The sequence below is a fragment of the Ambystoma mexicanum genome, chromosome 10 (genome assembly GCF_040938575.1).
Source record: "Ambystoma mexicanum isolate Mex_15411 chromosome 10, UKY_AmexF1_1, whole genome shotgun sequence".
Classification (NCBI taxonomy): domain Eukaryota; kingdom Metazoa; phylum Chordata; class Amphibia; order Caudata; family Ambystomatidae; genus Ambystoma; species Ambystoma mexicanum.
In genome coordinates, this window is record NC_090932.1 from 1,382,813,867 (window position 1) to 1,382,833,300 (window position 19,434).

Consider the following 19,434-nt stretch of genomic DNA (forward strand, 5'->3'; position numbering starts at 1 on the left):
GTCACATTTCTTTTGTTAATTGTAGGAGTTTTAAATTATATTTCATTTTCCTCTTATGTAATTTGATCTAATTTGTTTCTTTTCTTTTTCTTTCTTTGTATTATATGTGCATGATGTGAAACGTTTATAATTTGTTTTTTAAATTAAAACAACAAAAACAATATTTTAAAAAAAAGGATAAACTATGGTAAAGGTGAGGGTGTAATATGGGAACAAAAAGGGGGGCCAGCGGAATGGGGTTACTATGGGGGGGAAGATAAATTGAAAAAGGGACTTGGAATGCACGGTGGCTGGGCAAGAGGCTTACATGTCAGCAAGTGGGGGTGGGTTTCAAGAAACGGTATGGGGTCCAATTGGCCATGCTCCAGAAAACACATTTGATGTAGAAAGATTTGGACTCCCTTAGGAGACAGTGGGGGGCTGGGGGAATAGTAGTGGGGACGTTGTACTCATCGTACGCCAGAGGGGTTTTGATTTGGGTGGCGACGGGGGTTCCCGTCCAGGAGGACAGGGTTCTGACTGATGAGGTTGGGAGGACGATGGTGCTTGTGGGTGCATTGAAGAGAAGGAGAATGTGTGGTCAATTGCTATGTGCCGAGCATAGACAACAAAAGAGTATTTCCCTTCGATACTAGACCTGGTGGGGGGGGACAGGGAAGGGCTGTTCGTATGGGTGGAGGGTTTAATTGTCTTCTGTACCCAGAACTAGATGCTACAGGAAGGACTAGTCGAGTAAAGCAGCAGGCAGCGATATCACTGCGGAGAGTAGTGGGGGATCTGGACCTGGTGGAGTTGTGGAGGGAGACGCATGGGCAAGAGAGGTGTTATTCCTTTATTTGGTCGTACACGCTTGTCCTCCCACTTGGACTATCTTTTTGTGGGGGTGGAGGATTGCCGCTCCTTTGACAGTACGGAATATTTGGGGAGAGTGCTTTCGGACCATGCTCCCTTGGTGTCGAAATTGCATGGTCTAAGGAGGAGACCACTGTTACGGCTGTGGCGCCTACAAGCTGGGGCCCTGGAGGATGCAGCATTTAAGGAAACACTACAGGAAGCAACAGTGCAGTTGTCAAGATTAAGCACAATAAGTTGTGTGCTACAAATACTACGGAAGAGTAGGTCCCTCGGAAGCAATAGTTTTCCTGTGGAGTGCTACTGTGCATATGCAGATCTCCTGGTTCCTCAGCTTAAGAAAGTATATGATGAGGCATTTGAGACAGGGGTTCTCCCTGCCTCGATACAGGAGGCGGTCATAATAGTCTTATTAAAGTGAAGGACCCCCTGGACTGTGCAGTCTATCGCCCCATCTTGTTAATAAACATCGACGGAAAGATTCTGGGAAAGATTCTAGCTACCAGACTGTCAAGGGTGCCCCCAACACTAGTGCATCCCAACCTGTGCGGGTTCATAGAGGGACGCAATACAACAATGAACCTAAGCCGCATACATCATGTGATGGACTTGGTGAAAGATACATAGGGGGAAATGACATTGGCAGCCTTCGACGCAATGAAGGCCTTTGATTCTCTAGAATGGGAATGGCTATTTAGGGTGCTGGAAGCTTTTGAGTTTGGGGTCAACACCTGCCAGTGGTGTCACAACCCTCGCCCAAAACCCCCTCTGGCAAACCCATTGGCCAGGTGGAGTCAGGACTCTGGCATCTAGAGCCTGGCATCCTCTTCAAAATCCCTCATGGGGCCAGTCCTGGCGCCTATGGCGCTAGGCTCATACACCATGAAAAACAATGTGCTTGGGAACTACTTTATTGTATTGCCAGCCAACATGGAGGCATCCACATAGCTTGGTTCCTAAGAACCAAGCTATGCTGTCTAGTGTTTTGGGTGTGGTAGCTAGGGACTACTTTACCTGGACTATTTTGTTGGGGCTATTTAAACCACACCCGAGCAAGACAACACGCTTCGCGTTACTTTGCAGCTTGCAAGGTGACGCTCACCGTCTCCAGCTATTCCCTCGAACCTCGGAGAAGCAGAACCTGCAACAAGACAAAAGGAACATCATTAGCAGCAGCATCATCTTACCTGCAGTCTTCATCTTTAAACACTTGCAGCTACTAAGAACAGCTCCCTCGAATCTGCACGCCTCCCGGACAGAACGACCTGAAAGAGGAAGATAGAGGCAACATTAAAGAAAGCAGTAGAGACATTTACAAATTACGAACTGCTCAAAAGGCTTGCCTGGCTGGTCGCCTCTCGGCTGGCACCACTCCGGACATTCCACTCGTGCTGAAGAACACTGCGACCTACAAGGAAGGAAAACACAGGTTAGCAAAGGCAAGACTTCGCAGCGCTGCGCATAGCGCTTACTTACTGCATCATAGCGCTCTTAATGCGCCATCATTTACCAGCGGGGCTCAACCAAGCCAGTTCGCCGCGCTGAAGCTCTGAATACCTAAGGGAGAAAAAAAGAGACATTTTAAACAAAGGAAGGCATGCAGGATAGCAACAAATCTAAAGAACAGCAATAAGACCTACCTGAACAATATCAAACGGGCCGGCATCAGTGAAGTAACTGGACCGCACTCGCCCATGAAAGACAACACGCCCCTGCAAAGAAGGCAGGATGGAGAGCACGCCTAATTCTACCACAAGGTGAGGAGAGGGCGCCAGAGGGGGACTGAAATCATACAGGGGTGGAGGGAGGATACTTACCCCAGTCGGTCAGTCTTGAACATAGTCCTCCTGTAATTTCAGGCAGAAACTTCCACGCACCAACATCAGGGCAAACCTGAGAAGCATACCAGCGAGTAACCCGGCTGGGTGGCGTCCCTGTGGATACCAGGTGAGCGTAACAAGTGGCTACGGCTTTTATACACTAGGCCAATGACGAGGGTGAAAACTAATGACTGGGTGTCACAACAGTGGGCGCTCAGTAGGGGGACACAGCGGGGATGTCGGGATTCACCAGTTTTGTTTTCTATGACACTGGAACCACTGGCAATGTTTCTTCATAAGGAGATGAGAGAGGCAGGGATATTCGCGGGTGCGGTGAGACATATAGTCTTCCTATACGCTGACGACCTGTTGCTTTATGTGGGAAACCCGAGAGACAACCTGCCTATGCTGCTGGGAGGTACTGGGGAATTTCCGGATGCTGTCGGGTTTCCACATCAACGGAGAAAAGTCCTTGCTGTTCCCAAAGGGGGATCTTTGCCGCAATGATCTACCTTATAGTAGTGAGGACGACATGGAAGAAAGCAAGAGTAAAGAATGTAAATATATATGCACAAGCAATGAACATAAAGTGCATGATGAGAGAAGGGACAGACAGATAGAGATAGAAGAGGAAGCCAAGAGAACAACAAAAAGGAGAGAGGAAACAGAACGAGAAAGGGCATACAAGAAAGAGAAGGAAATGGAGAGGAAGCGAAAGGAAGAACAAAGAAGGTATGAAGAGCAGAAAAAAGACGAGAGAAGAAACGTGAAGAAAAAGAAGCACAAAGATTGAAAGAACGTAGGTTGCAAAGAAGGCAAGAGGAATAAGAGAAAAGGGAGATGAGAAGAAGGGAAGGGAAGAAGAAATGAGAAGGAGTAGGGGACAAAGAGATGACAAAATAGATCATATTGTTAATATATGTATAATACCCATTAAAGCACGAGAAAATGATAAGAAGAGAAAGGATCACAACAGCCCCGCAGGGAGCTACAAGGGATATCAAGGGTACAGACATTGGCTGATGAGCATGAGGCAGAAGGCATAGGGAAAGGGTTTGGGGGTCTATGTAGATATATGAGAGAGAAAGATGGTTATGAGATCAAAGGGAGTATCGAATGATCTCCTCTGAAAGAAAAAGGAGGTAGGTCGGATGACGTAATGATGGATAAGCATAGAACGCAGTCCCTAAGAAGACTAGATATTGATGATGAGGAAAGGGATAATATCCATACCAGTTGGGGTATAATAATGTCAGCCGAAGAAAGGGAAGAAAATGAGAGAGTGCGAAGAGAAGGTATATGTGGTTTTTCGATAGATCCAAACATAGAGAGAGGGGTAAAACGGTCAGACTTAGAAGACCAAAAGAAAAAACACCAGAACCTATACCATATTTGGAACTACCACAAGCACGGTCGTGTAGTTCAGGGGATATGTCACTGACTTATTGAAGCAGGTTGAGATCATTGCCAGGACGAAGACGAATGGGCGATACTAGCCTCACCTGGAAGACGAGGAGCGTAAGTGGATACGATTGTAGACCAGGGTTTACACAGTTCCCATTATTAGAGAAAGGAGGAGAAAGAATAGAATATAATCCATAGCCACAAATGAATAAAGACAATTTGAAATGTAAATTACCTAATTTGACTGCGGGTTTGGGAAAATGGATTCATGAGTTAGAAAGAATGACAGTGGGAATGACGTTGGCAGTGGGTGACGTAAAACGCCTACTAGCAGCTATTCTAGGGGAGAGAGCTGATGATATTTGGAGATAAGAAGGATATGCAAGTGTGACAGCACAAAACACAACATATAGCAGAGCGCCATTTAATAGTTGCAGAGCAGACATATTGAGGGCGCTTAGCGTACAATATCCTGGCACATCAGACATGGGTGCGATTATGACATAACATTGGCAGATGAAAAAACAGGTAGAGATGGAAGAGAAGCCATGGCCAGAAATATAGTTGACTATTGTACACCATTGTTGAATGTTACAAGAGAAAAATAAGAAGAAAACTGAGAATAGAAAGCAGGAGGAAGCAATGTTGGTTCAGAAAAAAAATTAAATTTGCCATAGAAGGAGCAGTATTGACGAACAGTGAAGGCGTGACCACACAAGAAGTACAGCCAGTGCAGCCTAGCAATGCAGGGTACCCTATAGATCAAAATGGGCACAACCTTTGGCCACGAGGTAGAGGGAATGGACTTGGAGGTCGAGGTAGATTTCAAAACCCTCAAGGGGGAGGAGGATTTAATGGAAGACAGCCACAACAATGCTGGAACTGTGGGAGGACAGGACATATGGCCCGAACATGTAGAATTAGAGGAGGCATGCAAGAGAACTGGCAAGCTCCAAGAGGGGGGATGGGCTATTCCCCACAGTACAATACAGAACCGCAGGATTATTATGCCCAACATTACACACAGTATCAGACAGGCGTGCTGAAAACACAGCAAATCCTGCTGCAAACACAATCGCCCCAAGGGCAACAACAGCAAGCACCCATACAGACACAACAACCACAGTACACTCTGATACAACAAGCAACAGTGCCACAATAGAAGGTGAATACAGGAGCCCCACAAGTACCCACACCAGGATAAGGTAGTGTGACCGTAATGGGAGGGAATCCTTTTATGGGTACATGGATGAATTTATATCCACAATTGGAGAGCCCACAGAGTGGCTTGATCTGTTTGGCACTATCTGTGACACCAGACTCACAAGAGGAACCAAGGGTCAGGGTAACGATAAGAGGCAAGACATTCTCGTTCCTTGTGGACACAGGAGCAACTTGTTCCTGTGTTCGAAAGGAAAAGTACCCAATGTCTGGGATCGCCATGAATGCGCAGGGATTCTCTGGGGCCACAAGTTTGGTTCCTTTTACTGATGAATTACCACTTTCTGTAGGTTAACAGGATTTGTCTATGCCACTATTGTATTCTCAGCAGACACCAGTGAACATATTAGTAAGTGACTTCATAACAAAACTAAACATGACGATATCTTTCACTGACAAAGGGGTAGTGTGTTCAACTCCAGGGATACACTACATGAATGTAAGAGAATGTATACTAGCATTTACAGGACAAAAGGCATTTCAAGGGGTCCCTTTGGACCCAGAAGTGTTTTTGTATGGAGAAAATATTTTGTTGACGTGGCTTCTCAGACTGGTAGGTACATTGTTGAGAATACCTAATGAATTGTTGTTCAGGCCAGAAATACCTATGGATGACAAGGATGGACAGGTTATCCCTCTATAGCTAGAGGCAGAGACAGCAGTGGTAAGAGAGGAAAGGGTGGTTGTTCATGGGGCAGATGATGAGGGAAGAGCATGGAGAACAGTAATAGCTCTTAACAAAGGATAAGACTAACTGACTTGACAGACGAGGAGTTGTTCAGAGATGATTATTCAGACAATGAATTTGTGTTTTTCATAAGTCTTCCTTATTGGATTACAGTTGTGAATAGAGAAATACCACAAAGAATGGCATTGGTAAAAATGAAACCACTGTTTTTCCAGGAAGATTTAGAAAAGGTGCCAAGCATCTTTTGGACCAGCAGTCCATATGACGTGGGTCTATTGAGTGGAGCAGGAGCAGTTAAAATTAAACTTAAAACCAGGAGCAATTTTGCCATGAGCGAAACAATACCCCATGTTCAGAGAAGCAGATGAAGATATATTTGAGACCATTTCCTCTTTGATACAACAGGGAATATTGGTGCCATCGGAATCCCCATGTAACACGGTTGTGTACCTGGTGAAGAAAGCACAGGGAAGTCGTGGAAATTTGTTTAGGATCTCTGCCCCTAAATATTATTGTTGAAGCAGAGTTTCCTCTGGTTCCAAACTCGGCTACAATATTATGCACCATCCCAGCTAAAACCGAATATATATTTTTTTTAATAACTACATTTTATAAAATTTTACCAATTCAATACAGACATCACAATAATGCATTACATATGAGTTATATCGACAAAAGACATGCTTCTCGTAGAGTTTGTCTTATCAGTTGGGGGAACCGTTCATGTCATCGTGGCTCTGTGGGGAACAACATTGAACCCGGCCACTCCCATTCTATTGCCCGCTTCTCTGCTCTCCGCTTTCCTTGGGCGTGGGTGTGGTGCATTGTTCAGCATAGCAGGCTACACTGGAGCCATCTAGTAAGAGGGGACCTCCTGGTGAGGGTTGGGAATTTGGCCGCATAGTCAAAGAATGGGTCCCAAGTGGTCAGTGAAAGCCGAATATTTTACAGTAATAGATTTAAAGAATGGCTTCTTTTCAATTCCCCTTCATTAGAACTCACAAGATTTGACTTCATTTTCGTATAGAAACCAGAGCTGGAAACGTTCAAGATTACCTCAGGGGTACTGTGAGTCCCCATCAATCTTAAATACGGTTCTTCAGATGGACCTACACAACGTACAACTCGGGAGCACAATCATTTAGTATGTAGATGGCATATTAGTGTGCAGTGAGACAGAAGAAAAATGCAGAGAAGATTCAGTTTGATTAATGACAATAATAGTAGAAAAAGGATACAAAGTAGACAAAGAGAAATTACAATACTGTCATAAAGAGGTCCTGTTCATAGGACAGTTCATCTCTCAAGAAGGGAGAAAAGTGAAACCTGAGAGTGCAGAAGCAATCATGAAAACTTCAAATCCTGAGACAGTGAGCTAAATACAATTCTAAGGCTTATGTAATTATTGTAGACCCTGCGTTTTTGATTAGAGTACATATATTTGACCACTTTTAAAAGGACTCAAGGAAGCACGGATAGTTAAAAGTAAGATAACATAGACAGATGAGATGACTGAGGATTTGAAGAATTAAAAAAGGCGATTTGCACAGCCTTTGTGGTAGGGACACCTGACTATAACAAAGAGTTTTACTTATTCTCACGTTCAAATGGAGACGTGATGACAGCTGTACTCGCACAAAAAATGACATCAGGACATAGACGCAAACCATTAGACTATTATAGTGGGATTTTAGACCCAGTAATGAAAGGACATTACTTTTGCAAACAGGCGTTAGCTACTGCTGCTTTCGCGATTGAGAAAGCTGTAAGTATAACAATGGGATGTCCAGTTACGTTATTCGTCGAGCATTCCTTTTTATTTTTTAACAATTTTTATTATTTTATTTTATTTTAACAATACAAACCAAACTTACAGTACATTTTAATATCATTCAAATATTACTTCTTATCAATGATATATACTGCTCCCTCCACCCTGCCGCCCCCTCCCTCCCGAGCCTATTCTTCCACACCTCCTGTTCCTGTGCCTTGCTGGTAGTATCCTTCATCTAGGTTCTCTACTGAGTCTCGGTCACTCGACAAAATCGTGCGTGGGCCCAAATAGCGTAGCCACTAAATGCTTCCAAACTGTATGTTTTCTGCTTCCTCCTCCCCACCAGAGTTACTTGCTTCTTGCCATACTGCGGTTTCAGCTTCTGACCATTTCTGTAGGTCCTTCCACCACACTTCTGCTACAGGATCATGGCATGCCTTCCAGTTCATAGCTACCCTTCGTTTCGCTAGTATATATGCTAGATCTTTGAGTTTGCCGACATGTTTCAGTTTACTTGGTCTGGGAAACCTTCCTATCATGCATGCCCATGCTGAATCTACCATTAGCTTAACCCCTTTGGTGTTCAGCCTATCCGCCACTTCCCTCCAAAATCTTTCAATCACTGGGCACGCCCAATACATGTGCACCATCCCAGCATCATCCTCGTTACATTTAGGGCATGCTTGCCGTCCTGTATTTGCAAATTTGGCTATTCTTTGTGGCGTCATATATGCCCTGTGGATGATATACAGCTGTATCTGCTGCAACCTTGCATTTCTTGACATCTTTTTATGATATCTTTGGGCTCTCTCCCACATCCAATCGGTCATAGGGGTACCCACCTCTTCCTCCCACTCTTGTCTTAATTGTGCTAGTTCTTCACCCACTTTGGACATAACAATCTCATATATTCTGGATATCTCGTGTCCCCCTTCTGCTATGTCATATATCACGTCCAGGGTGGCGTCCGGTTGACTCTCCAATGTTACCTCTGACCATGTTTCTTTAACCCGCCGCACCACCATGTGGTACGCGATATATTGTCCCCTATGTAGCCCGGTTTCCTCCACCAAAGTCTCAAATTCTATAATCCTCCACTCTTGCCACACATCACCCAGGGTTGCTATCCCAACTGGTTCCCAGTGCTTCCTAATTGTCTTCATTAGTTGGCCGTCTTTTCCTACAAGCGCCACAAGTGGCACCTGAGATGAACATGGGGAGGGGTTTTCCATTACCCGACAGACCCTGTGCCATATGTCCCATCCCAGCAACATCATTTTCGGACACTCTTTCACATTCGCTGTGGGCTGCCAGATCATTTCTTGTAAGAAAAATGGATTTGTCGAGCATTCCTTATTCGCCATTTTGGAGAAACCTAAAAGCACCTTGACTACACAAAGAGCATCAGGGTGCCAAGTGAACCCAGCGATCAAATTTGTTAGATGCAGAGTAGTAAATCCAGCAACATTCATAGCAGAACCAGTAGGAAAGGATGACTATCTAGAGAACTGCACAGCGCATACTGAATTTTATGACGATATTCCCCATGTTGGAGAAAATGCTCTCGGAGGGGGGAATTCTCTTTATTGACAGTTCTTAAAAAATGGACCGAACAACAGGAGAAAGACATACTGGATCAGCAGTAGTGAAGTTAAAACATGATGGTGAATTCAAAGTAGTGTCGAGTGCGAGATTGTCTTCCCATTGTTCCGCACAGGCTGCAGAATTAGTAGTGCTTTTGGCCGCACTCCAGAGATATGAGGGTGAGGAAGTGACAGCGTACTCTGACTCCACCTATGTGACGTCAACCGTACACGCAGGATTGTCCCATTGGAAAAGGTGGGGTTTCCTCTGTGCAGACGGCACTCGGGTGCAAAATGCGTCTCTATTGGACAAGCTCAGTAAAGTACTAAAGCTCCCATTGGCTATCGCCGTGGTGAAGTGTGCAGCCCATACTAAAAGGGCAGACATGATTTCTCACAGTAACAAAGCCGCAGATGTTGAGGCCAAAAGAGCAGTATATTTTCCAAAGATTTTTAATTTTGAAGTAGAAGATGTTAAGCAAATGTTAGAGCGATGTATGTTAATGAAGGACCAATTTAACATGTTATACATTGTACAGTTAATTGAGCTGCAAGGTCGACCGCCACAGGAATAGCAGGATTTATGGAAGAGACAGGGTGTTCTTTATCCCCCCAATGAAGCTATACGGAGACAGGACAGTACTGGGAAGCCAGTTATGCCTCTAACATTAGTGAAAGTGGTGCTGGAGCAGCTACACTACCCCACGCACACTACCAGAGTGAGTCTTGCTGCTTTGATTGCAGAAGACTGGTTCTCACCAAATATGTTAGAACATGTTGCACAGTTTATTGTAAATTGCATTGTGTGCCAGAATTTCAGAGCAGGGCACACCTTGCGAGCAGTGAGAGGAGCAAACCGCACACCCAATGGTCCTTTTCAGCATCCACATATAACAATTGCATACTTGCAACATATCCACATAATGTATGTTAGTGGTAGTATGTCCTTTTTCCAGATGGATCGAGGCAGGTCCATGCATGCAGTTTCTCTTGCTTGAGGTTTTTACTAGATGGGGTGTGTGGGAAGTCCTGCGGTCTGATGATGGGCCTAATTTTGTAAATTAATTGTTTGCACAGATAGTTCTTTTATTAGGCATAAGGCACATGCTTTCATCCACCTATCACCAACAGGAAAATGGTGTCTGTGAGAGAATAAATGGACTTCTCATAGAAAGGATAGCCGAAATCAAAATAACTTTGAAGAAGGGATGGCTTCATTGCCTACTCCTGGCTTTGTTTGCCCTGAGAAACTAGCCTTGCTCGGATCACTACCTAACTCCTCATGGGTTGGTGCATGGATGCCACATGAGAGTACACCTAAGCTCCTCCCTTTCAAATAAAAACTGATGCCATAGTCTAATGAAAACATTAGGGGATGAGATACATGATTATTTAACAAATATTACCGCTACTGTTTCTTGTATTTCTCAGTGGATCAAAAATCGGAGGAAAGGGTTGAAGAAGATTGATGAAGACAGCCAAACAACTGATCCTATAAAACTGCTCAAGCAACCTAGTTTGTATCCGGGGGACCAAGTACTTGTGAAAAGTTTTGTACGGTTTTGGAATAAGCCCTGTTTTAAGGGACCGTACCTAGTACAGGGGGTCACTCCCACTGCCGTGAAGCTTGCAGAAAAAAGAGCTTGCCTGCACTTGAATGATGTGAATCTCTACAAAGGAGAGACCCTGACCCCTCCTGCACCCGCTGACAGTGAAGCAAGAGAAAAGTTGCACAAATGCAGACCGGATCGGCTACGAAGAGCCAAACCAAAGAACAGATGAACTAAAAACATTTTGAAATTATTGACTTTTCCTAAGTTTAATAGGCAAGAAATGGACTTGATGCATTTTCAGAACTATTCCAGTTGAGCTAAAAAGAGACTATATTTTGAAAATAAAACACAAAGATTGCGCACAACACTTTGTTACCTGAAACGTTGCACACATTTCTGCATTCTGGTTTTGTATACATTCTCCAATCATATCCAGCTCTAGTGCGACGAAACGTTGATGTTGTATTTTTGGGAAATCCTAACAACAGTCCTATTATTCAGTCCTTATTGCAATAATACTACAGTTCATGTTATAAAAGTGAACAAATGAATTTAAGAAAATGGAAATTTTCTATTACATGAGACACGCATCGCTAGCAAGAAGACCACTCACTCCACAAGAGACAATGGGACACTTGAACACCATGGCAATACTTCTCATAGCTACATTCTGTACAATGTGCTGTCTTTACATCCTTATGCTTATAACATTTTGTGACATATTGTTTTTCGATTCACCAGAAGTATCCAACAATGAGACATCTCTTACTATCCCTAACAAAAGCATAAGTGATACTTTCCCTGATTTCTTTAAACACACTGATCAAGATGAGAGGGATGCTGGGGAAGACGATCAGGATATAAACACCTATCTTGATAATTCCTCCCATTTAAAGAATAACAGGTGGTATCAACACGAGTGAGGTGGGGAGGAAAACATCAGATGAGAGCTGTTATGCATGTTCTCTCATCCCTTATGCCATGAATACAGCCAGAACATTCAGAGCAAGAGAAATACCTGCTCATGATGCAATGTGTCTCATTCATCTAGCAGCTTGCATGACCAGAGGACAATTTGAAGGAAAATGGCCAACCCTTTGATGGATGTCAAAGAAAATGTTCCCATATGAAGATGCTCATATAAAGACACGAAAGATTAAAAAAAGACCGAGAGTGGAAGAGCAGGATGCTTCAGTATTCACTTAATGGTCTGACTAGAGATCAGATAATGATCGGCGCCCGAAAGAGACTGAATTGCACAGATGGATGTGAAACACCAGTATTGCCAGGATGGTGGGAGAGACCTCAGCTATTGGTATATGGACAAGTGGCACCTACCACAGGATGGAAAGCAGGAATGCTAGCATTCCGTGCACACTTATTGATGATGTCACCAGTACATACAGTGCAAACAGAGAATGATGGATGTCTAAAAGAATGGGCCAAGCGTGCGAAGTTACTATTGGGTTGAAGATAAAGCAGGACCTATATCCATATTACCAATGAAGAATGCAACACTTTGTTTCAGAAATAAGGGTCTGACCAAAGTTGGAGAAAATAAAGGATGCCAGAAAATAGTTGATGTTCCAGGATCACAGGAGGAACTGCGGTATTGATGGATCGCTATTGGGCCTGTCGATCCAAAGCTTATATGAGGTTACCCAACGGCTGGGAAGGAATGTGTTCTCTGGTGATGATACATGTTACAGCTTTGGTGATCCCTCAAAGTGACATCCACATAGACTACTGCTTTCCAAAAATGGATGCACTCCAAAGAAAAAGGAGGTCACTCAACCTTATCCGACAGAAGAGGGAGAATTACTTTTCAGCAAAATCAATAGAAGCATCCCAGATGAGCATAAATAGTTCGATAGGACGTCAGTGATATTTACAGCCATGTTCCTGCCAGGATTTCAAGCTGCAACAAATGCCAAGTGTTTACAGATCACAAGGTGGGAGCTCCTACAAACAATTAATACGAGAATAAAAGGAGTTAAAGAATTGAGGGCCAGCGGGCCCATGACCCTCCAGAACAGGTATGTCCTGAACTTAATTAGAGCAATGTAAGGAGGCATGTGCACAAAGATCGTACCCTCCTCCTATATGTACATACCTGCCCAGGATGAAGAAAATAGAGCCCTGACGGAAGCAATAACTATGCTGTCAACCCTGCATATGAAAATGGTGGAGAAAGTCGATGAGACCAAGGATCAAGATTGGTTTTCATCTCTGTTCTCATGGGTTGCAATCTGGATGGCAAATGCCTTTATACTACTTGGAGCAATACTAGTCTTAGTGTTGCTGGGATTCTGTCTTATAAGACTATTCATAGGACAATGCAAGAAGACAGAGAAGAAAGCTATTGGGATGAAGATAATGATCGATGTGAATGCTGTGGCTGATGACCACACACAGACAAAAAGCACCACCCGTGAGCACCTGAATGACAAGCCTCTGGCACCCCCAGGAACAGTGTTTTGCTAACCCAAGGGCCAAGGCGAAAGCCAGCCCTCCACCTAAGGTCCAACAACAAAGGCTCCTGTCTGAGCCTGGAGCTGCATTTCCTTCGTCACCTGAGCCCGGAGCTGCATTTCCTTCGTCACCTGAGCCCAGGAAGGCTCTGCCGTACCATGTGCTGCCGGAGCAGTGCACCCACAGCCACCAGCATCTTAAGCAACATGAGGTAAGCCCACCTGGCTACACCCCACCCATGCCACACCTCGCTGCATTTTCCATATTTGGATGGTAATAATAGGCGCTGCATAGTAAAAGTGCTGTGCTGGCTTTAATCTGCGCTTTGTGTTCAACGTGATCTGGAAGCCCCTTCGCACCCATGGAAACCCGTATGCAAACACTTTTTTTTGTTCCCTCAAAAGATGGTCACCAACTAAATCCTACACTGCCTGGAACCCCTACAAAGTAGCCTGCACAAGCTGATTGGGTGCCCACCCCATATCAGCCAATTGGGAGCGCCGGCAGGCGAAAGCCGTCCCTCCACCTAAGGCCCAACAATAAAGGCTCCTGTCTGAGCCTGTCGGAGCTGGGAGGAATGGTATAAACTCTGGAAACACTTAAGGTAAACTTCTAAACTGCTCTAAACTTACTACTAACTCCAAACACACTTCCCTCCATCCATAAACATATTCCTCCTAATCAAAGGCAAGCACTGACCTATTATTTGGTCTAATTTGCCACTCGAAATTGCGCATCGCAAATGTCTAGAATGCCATATTGTATCCCTGTAACATTGCCTAGTGTATACCTTTGTGATAACCAAAGCCACACACCAATTTTGGTAATAGATGCTAAATGCGGTTCCCAGGTTTGAAGATTGCCGCCTCTGCGCCATATCTTGTGATTGTAACACCACCAAGTGTATACCTTTGTGATAATCAAAGCTTCTTGCCAATGTTGGTAATAGACCTCTGTGCATGCTAAATGCGGTCCCCAGGTGTGTAGATTGCCGCTTCTGTGCCATATTTTGTGATTGTAACACCGCCGAGTATATACCTTTGTGATAACCAAAGCCGCTCGCCAATGTTGGTAATAGACCTCTGTGCATGCTAAATGTGGTCCCCAGATGTGTAGATTGCCACCTCTGTGCCATATCTTGTGATCGTAACACTGCCTAGGCTACATTTGTTCGTTAACAAAAGCGAGGGGCTAATGTTACTTATAATAGACCCCTGCCTATGCTAAATGTGGCCTGCAGTTAATCAGAATACTCCCCCTAGCCCTCTCTGTGCTTGAATCACTACCAACACCATAGCTGCTCTCTTACTAAAATTGGAAGTTAATGATGTCTTTCTAAAAAGTAACCTGCACATGTCGAAAAACACTGCGTCATGCCATTTTTCCACCCAAAACACAGCTTGGACCACATCTGATTAATTGCCCAAATTGAATACTGTTGTGATACTCTAACTCTGCCTTAGAGTAAATCACAGTACGTAGGCACTGATACGCCCCACGTCACGACATGTAAAGCGACGCTGGAACTTATACATTATTGGCTGCCTTTGCTAAGTTAAATACTAATGGCAAGACACGCTACCCATATGTCCAGTCTAAACTAACTAAAGGCTGATGTAGGCGACTCTGACGTCAGGCTACATCTCCCCGTTCACGCTAAGAAGTATGTCAGCTACACTAGCTAACATGTCTGTCTCCTTTGTTAAACACTACAATCATGCATTGACTCAGACCAGGATCAGATTAGCACAATCCTTAACCACGCCTCTCCACCTTCCTGACTCTAGTTCCATCCAGCCGACTCACTTCCTCCCACCAGCCCAAAACTACAATCTCAAGTTACCTCAATGCAGTAATAGTATGATCCACCAACCTGACAAATGCAGATCTGCAGCCTCATCAACCATCCCTAGCTACAGTTGCCCCTGCCTACTCACCGTGAGAAACACTAAGCTAGCATCTGGAACAAAGCTCAAGAGAGACACTGTTATCACCACCGCCCCAGCCATCCTAAGAAGGAACTCGCTCCTATCACTCAGAACAGCCTATACCTGAGTAACCGCAACAAAATACCACATTACCAACACCAAAGACAAATCCAATCTACTGCCTAGCAATGTCGGCCCCACTACTAGGCTAAACATATTCTGCGGCCCATTTGCTCTAAGCCATAGCCCAACACCTACAGCTACCTTTCTCATCAGAAATAGCAAACCTATCCACAACACCCAGGGTGCCCTCATTAACTCCAGGTCCCTAGCGACTAATGCCCTAGATATCACAGATATCATTACACATAATCTAGACTTCCTAGCCATCACACAATCATTGCTCCATGCTGCAGCAGGCCCGGCCCTGGCTCTAGCCATGCCAAACAACTACACAATCTGTAGGATGGACAGACCGACCCTCTGCTAAAGGCAGAGGTGTAGCCATTATAGCACAAAACACCCTTAATATGAGAGCAACATCAAATATACCCATCCCATCGGGAGAATTACTTTCAGTGAAAATGACTCTGTCTCCTACCACCACCTTCAACATCCACCTGATCTACAGACCCCCAGGGCCTGTACTTACTTTTGAAAATGATGTAACCCAACTCTTCTCTGCCAACTCCAAACCAAAATCCCAAACCATTATCTTGGGTGATTTCAACTTAGGTTTTAACAACCCACTGGACAAAAATGCACTATTCCTTGTCAATACTATTTCAGCACTAGGTTTCTCGCACTGTATCCAGAACCCCACACACGTGAAAGGCCTCATCCTTGACTGGCTCATGAATCTTAACTGCAAGTCAGCTATCACTTTGAACTCTCCATGTCCATGGTCTGACCACTATCTCTTAACATTTAACATCGATACTAAGTTAGGCCCTACTAACCTACCACAGTTTGCCCCAGCCACCCCATCAAGAAATAAGCGAAATATTGCAGCCAATAGTCTACTACCTCTCTTGCAACTGATTCTAGCATCCCAAAACTTTGAAAATAATGACCCTACTCTAATGACAAAACAGTATAATTAAACTGTACTTGCAGCAATAGAAAAACTTATCTCCTCTCTCCATACGCAAAGCTAAACAACTAGCGCACTTAAGTAGCTGGTTCACTTCCACCTTAAAAACATAAAGAAAGGCGAAGAGAAAAGCTGAATCTCATTGGAAATAACATCCCAATGAACTAAATAAACTAGAATTCTTCAGAGGTCCCCCTGTTAAAAAGCACAATCTACAACGAAAGAATTGCTAAGGCCAACGCAAAAGCAAAGGAGCTCTTTTCCACCCTTAGAGAATTAGAATCTCTGGTTCCCCCTGTAGAAAGCTGCAAAAAAGAAGCAAACTGGTGCACGAACCTCCAGAATGCTCTCTTAGACAAAATCACACTACTTCAGTCAAAAATTGTAGCCAAAAAAACCTTAGTCCGGCCTACCACACCTACCAGCAACCACCCGAACGTCCCAGCCAAAGTGGAGTGGCACAATTTGAATTTACAAAGGTCACCAACTCAGAAGTCCTTCAAATTATCTCAAGCCTTAAACCCTCAAGGTGCCAAGGCGACCCATGCCCACCAATAGTCATCAAAGACTATGCCCCTCAACTCAACCCTTTCACCACGAGTCTCATCAATGCCTCGTTTAAAAACAACTGCGTCCCGACTGACCTAGAAAACGCATGGTGCTGTCTCTACTAAAGAAAACTACGCTTGACCTAAACATACCTACTAACTACCGCCCAATCACAACAGTGCCCTTCCTACTTAAAATACTAGACAGGGTAGCATACCTTCAAATTCAAAACTACTTGGAAACCAATAACCTCCTCGGGTTACGTCAGTCCGATTCTGCCTGAGACATGGGACTGAAACAGCCCTCTTGGATTAAAAAATCCAAATGGATGAACTAAGAGAGAAAGGAAAATTAGCCTTACTTCTCCTCGACCTCTTGGATGCTTACGATCTCGTTGCCGATAATATCTTTTGTAAACACCTGGCCTCAGCAGCACACTTCTCCCAGAACGCCACTCAATGGATAAAATCTTTCTTAACAGACAGAAAAAAGAGTCTTCTCCCCTAAGGCTGAAGCTCCACCCACCTCTGTCTCATGTGGAGTACCCCAAAGCTTGTGCGTCTCTCCAACATTATATAATATTTTCACTAAACCCCTATTTGACTGCCTTGGCGATTTGGGTGTCACCTACACTAATTATGCAGACGACGCCCAACTCCTCATCCCTATTACTGGCGACCATGCCAGTGACATTTCTACCCTTAATGCCATCTATCTAACTATCCAGGCATGGATGGCTCATCATGGTCTGTGCCTGAATGATGAAAAGACCGAGTTGCTCCTTATAGGATCACAACTCTGGCTATCCAAACTAAAGGACGCCTTCAAATCCTTTAACATCGATGACAACACCATCAAAGTTTCCAAAGAGGTAAAAACCCTTGGCTTCTATCTGGACTCATTGCTCACACAAAACAAAGTAAATGCTACCTCATCAGCAACAGCTTACACTTGCAAACTCATCAATGCTTGTAGATCATTCTTTTCACCAGACAGCTGCATTACTCTGGCTAGAGCCCTAATCCTGACTCGCCTGGACTACTGCAACACCCTCTATACCAGCACTAAGAGCCACAACATGAGAAAACTCCAGATACTTCAAAATAACGTCCTCAGAGCCGCACTCAACATCCCTAGAACCACACACATTTCCACAGACTGAATGTCCATTTGCTTCCGGTGCAAGAACAAATCATGTTCAAAACACTCACCTTGACACATAAATGTCTCCACCGGTCAGCCCCCTCCTACCTGTCAGATAAAATATCAAAACCTCATCCCGAAAGGCCCAGTAGAGCAGCCTATATGCACCTTCTCGCTACACCGAGATTCAAACTCCAGAAAGCAGGTGGCAGCAGCTTCCCTACCATTGCCAGTAAACAGTGGAACACCCTGCTGGTCAAACGTAGGGCTCAAGACTATTTTCTGGATTTTCCAAAAACAACAGAAAACCCACCTCTTTACACAAGGCCTAAGTAATTAACCTATTCACACTTGTCTTTGTAAATAATGGACTGTCACAAGTACCTAGGGGATGCTCCCATTCAACTATATAAATAATGTAAATAATGTTTCAATATGTGTCTTTGGTTTTGTACATATGTAACCATGTAATGTTTCAACATCTGTCCTTGATTTTGTACATACGTAACCATGTAAACTACTGTATCTTCACATGTAAGACAAGTGCCCAGATGCCCTTGGGTTAGGCGCCCTATATAAATAACAAAATAAATAAATAAGAACTATGTGGGACGTTGGGGGAATCTGTTCACCGACTGGGGAGTGCTGCTATATGGCCTGGAGTGTGGACAAACATATAAAGAATGCAAGTGACCTGAGAGCGGTGATGAAGATATGGATCCCAAAGAAACCATTCTGTGGGGAAAAGGTGAAGAGGATTGAGGAGGTGGTCGAGGACTCGACGAGCGGGGGCAATGTAGAGAAGCAGCTTTATATGTTATTAGATCCCATCCCCCAACTCTGTCTTATTGGAAGAATAAGAAGACGCTGTGCCTAGTCCCGGGTATTATTCAAATACCACATCGAAGATATGAGAGACGTCATGCACTCAGCCAGCCGTATCGAATCTATCCTAGCACTGAAGTGGTAGAAGGAAGTCTGCAGACATAAATGGAGCTAGAAGATCTAGAAGCAAAATCTGACAGGTGCAAAGTGATGTCCTAAAGAGAAGGCATGATGAAGCACTGAAACGATATAAGAATACATAAAGAATGAAGATATAACAAAAAAAGTGTGGTAAACATATATGCGAATGTTAAGAAACCATATACAACAAAGAAAATAAGAAGAGATGTAGTAAATGTATATACGCAGAAACGCAGGTAGATGAGCCACATAGAAGCTTGCTGCAGTAGAAAATATAACATGGGTAAAGCGGCAATGTTGAAAAGATGGACGTCGACTCTGAATAATAGCAAGCGAAAAGCTGGAAGGAGAAAGACCAAGGCTGCAGAGCTGACAGGCGCTGGGATAG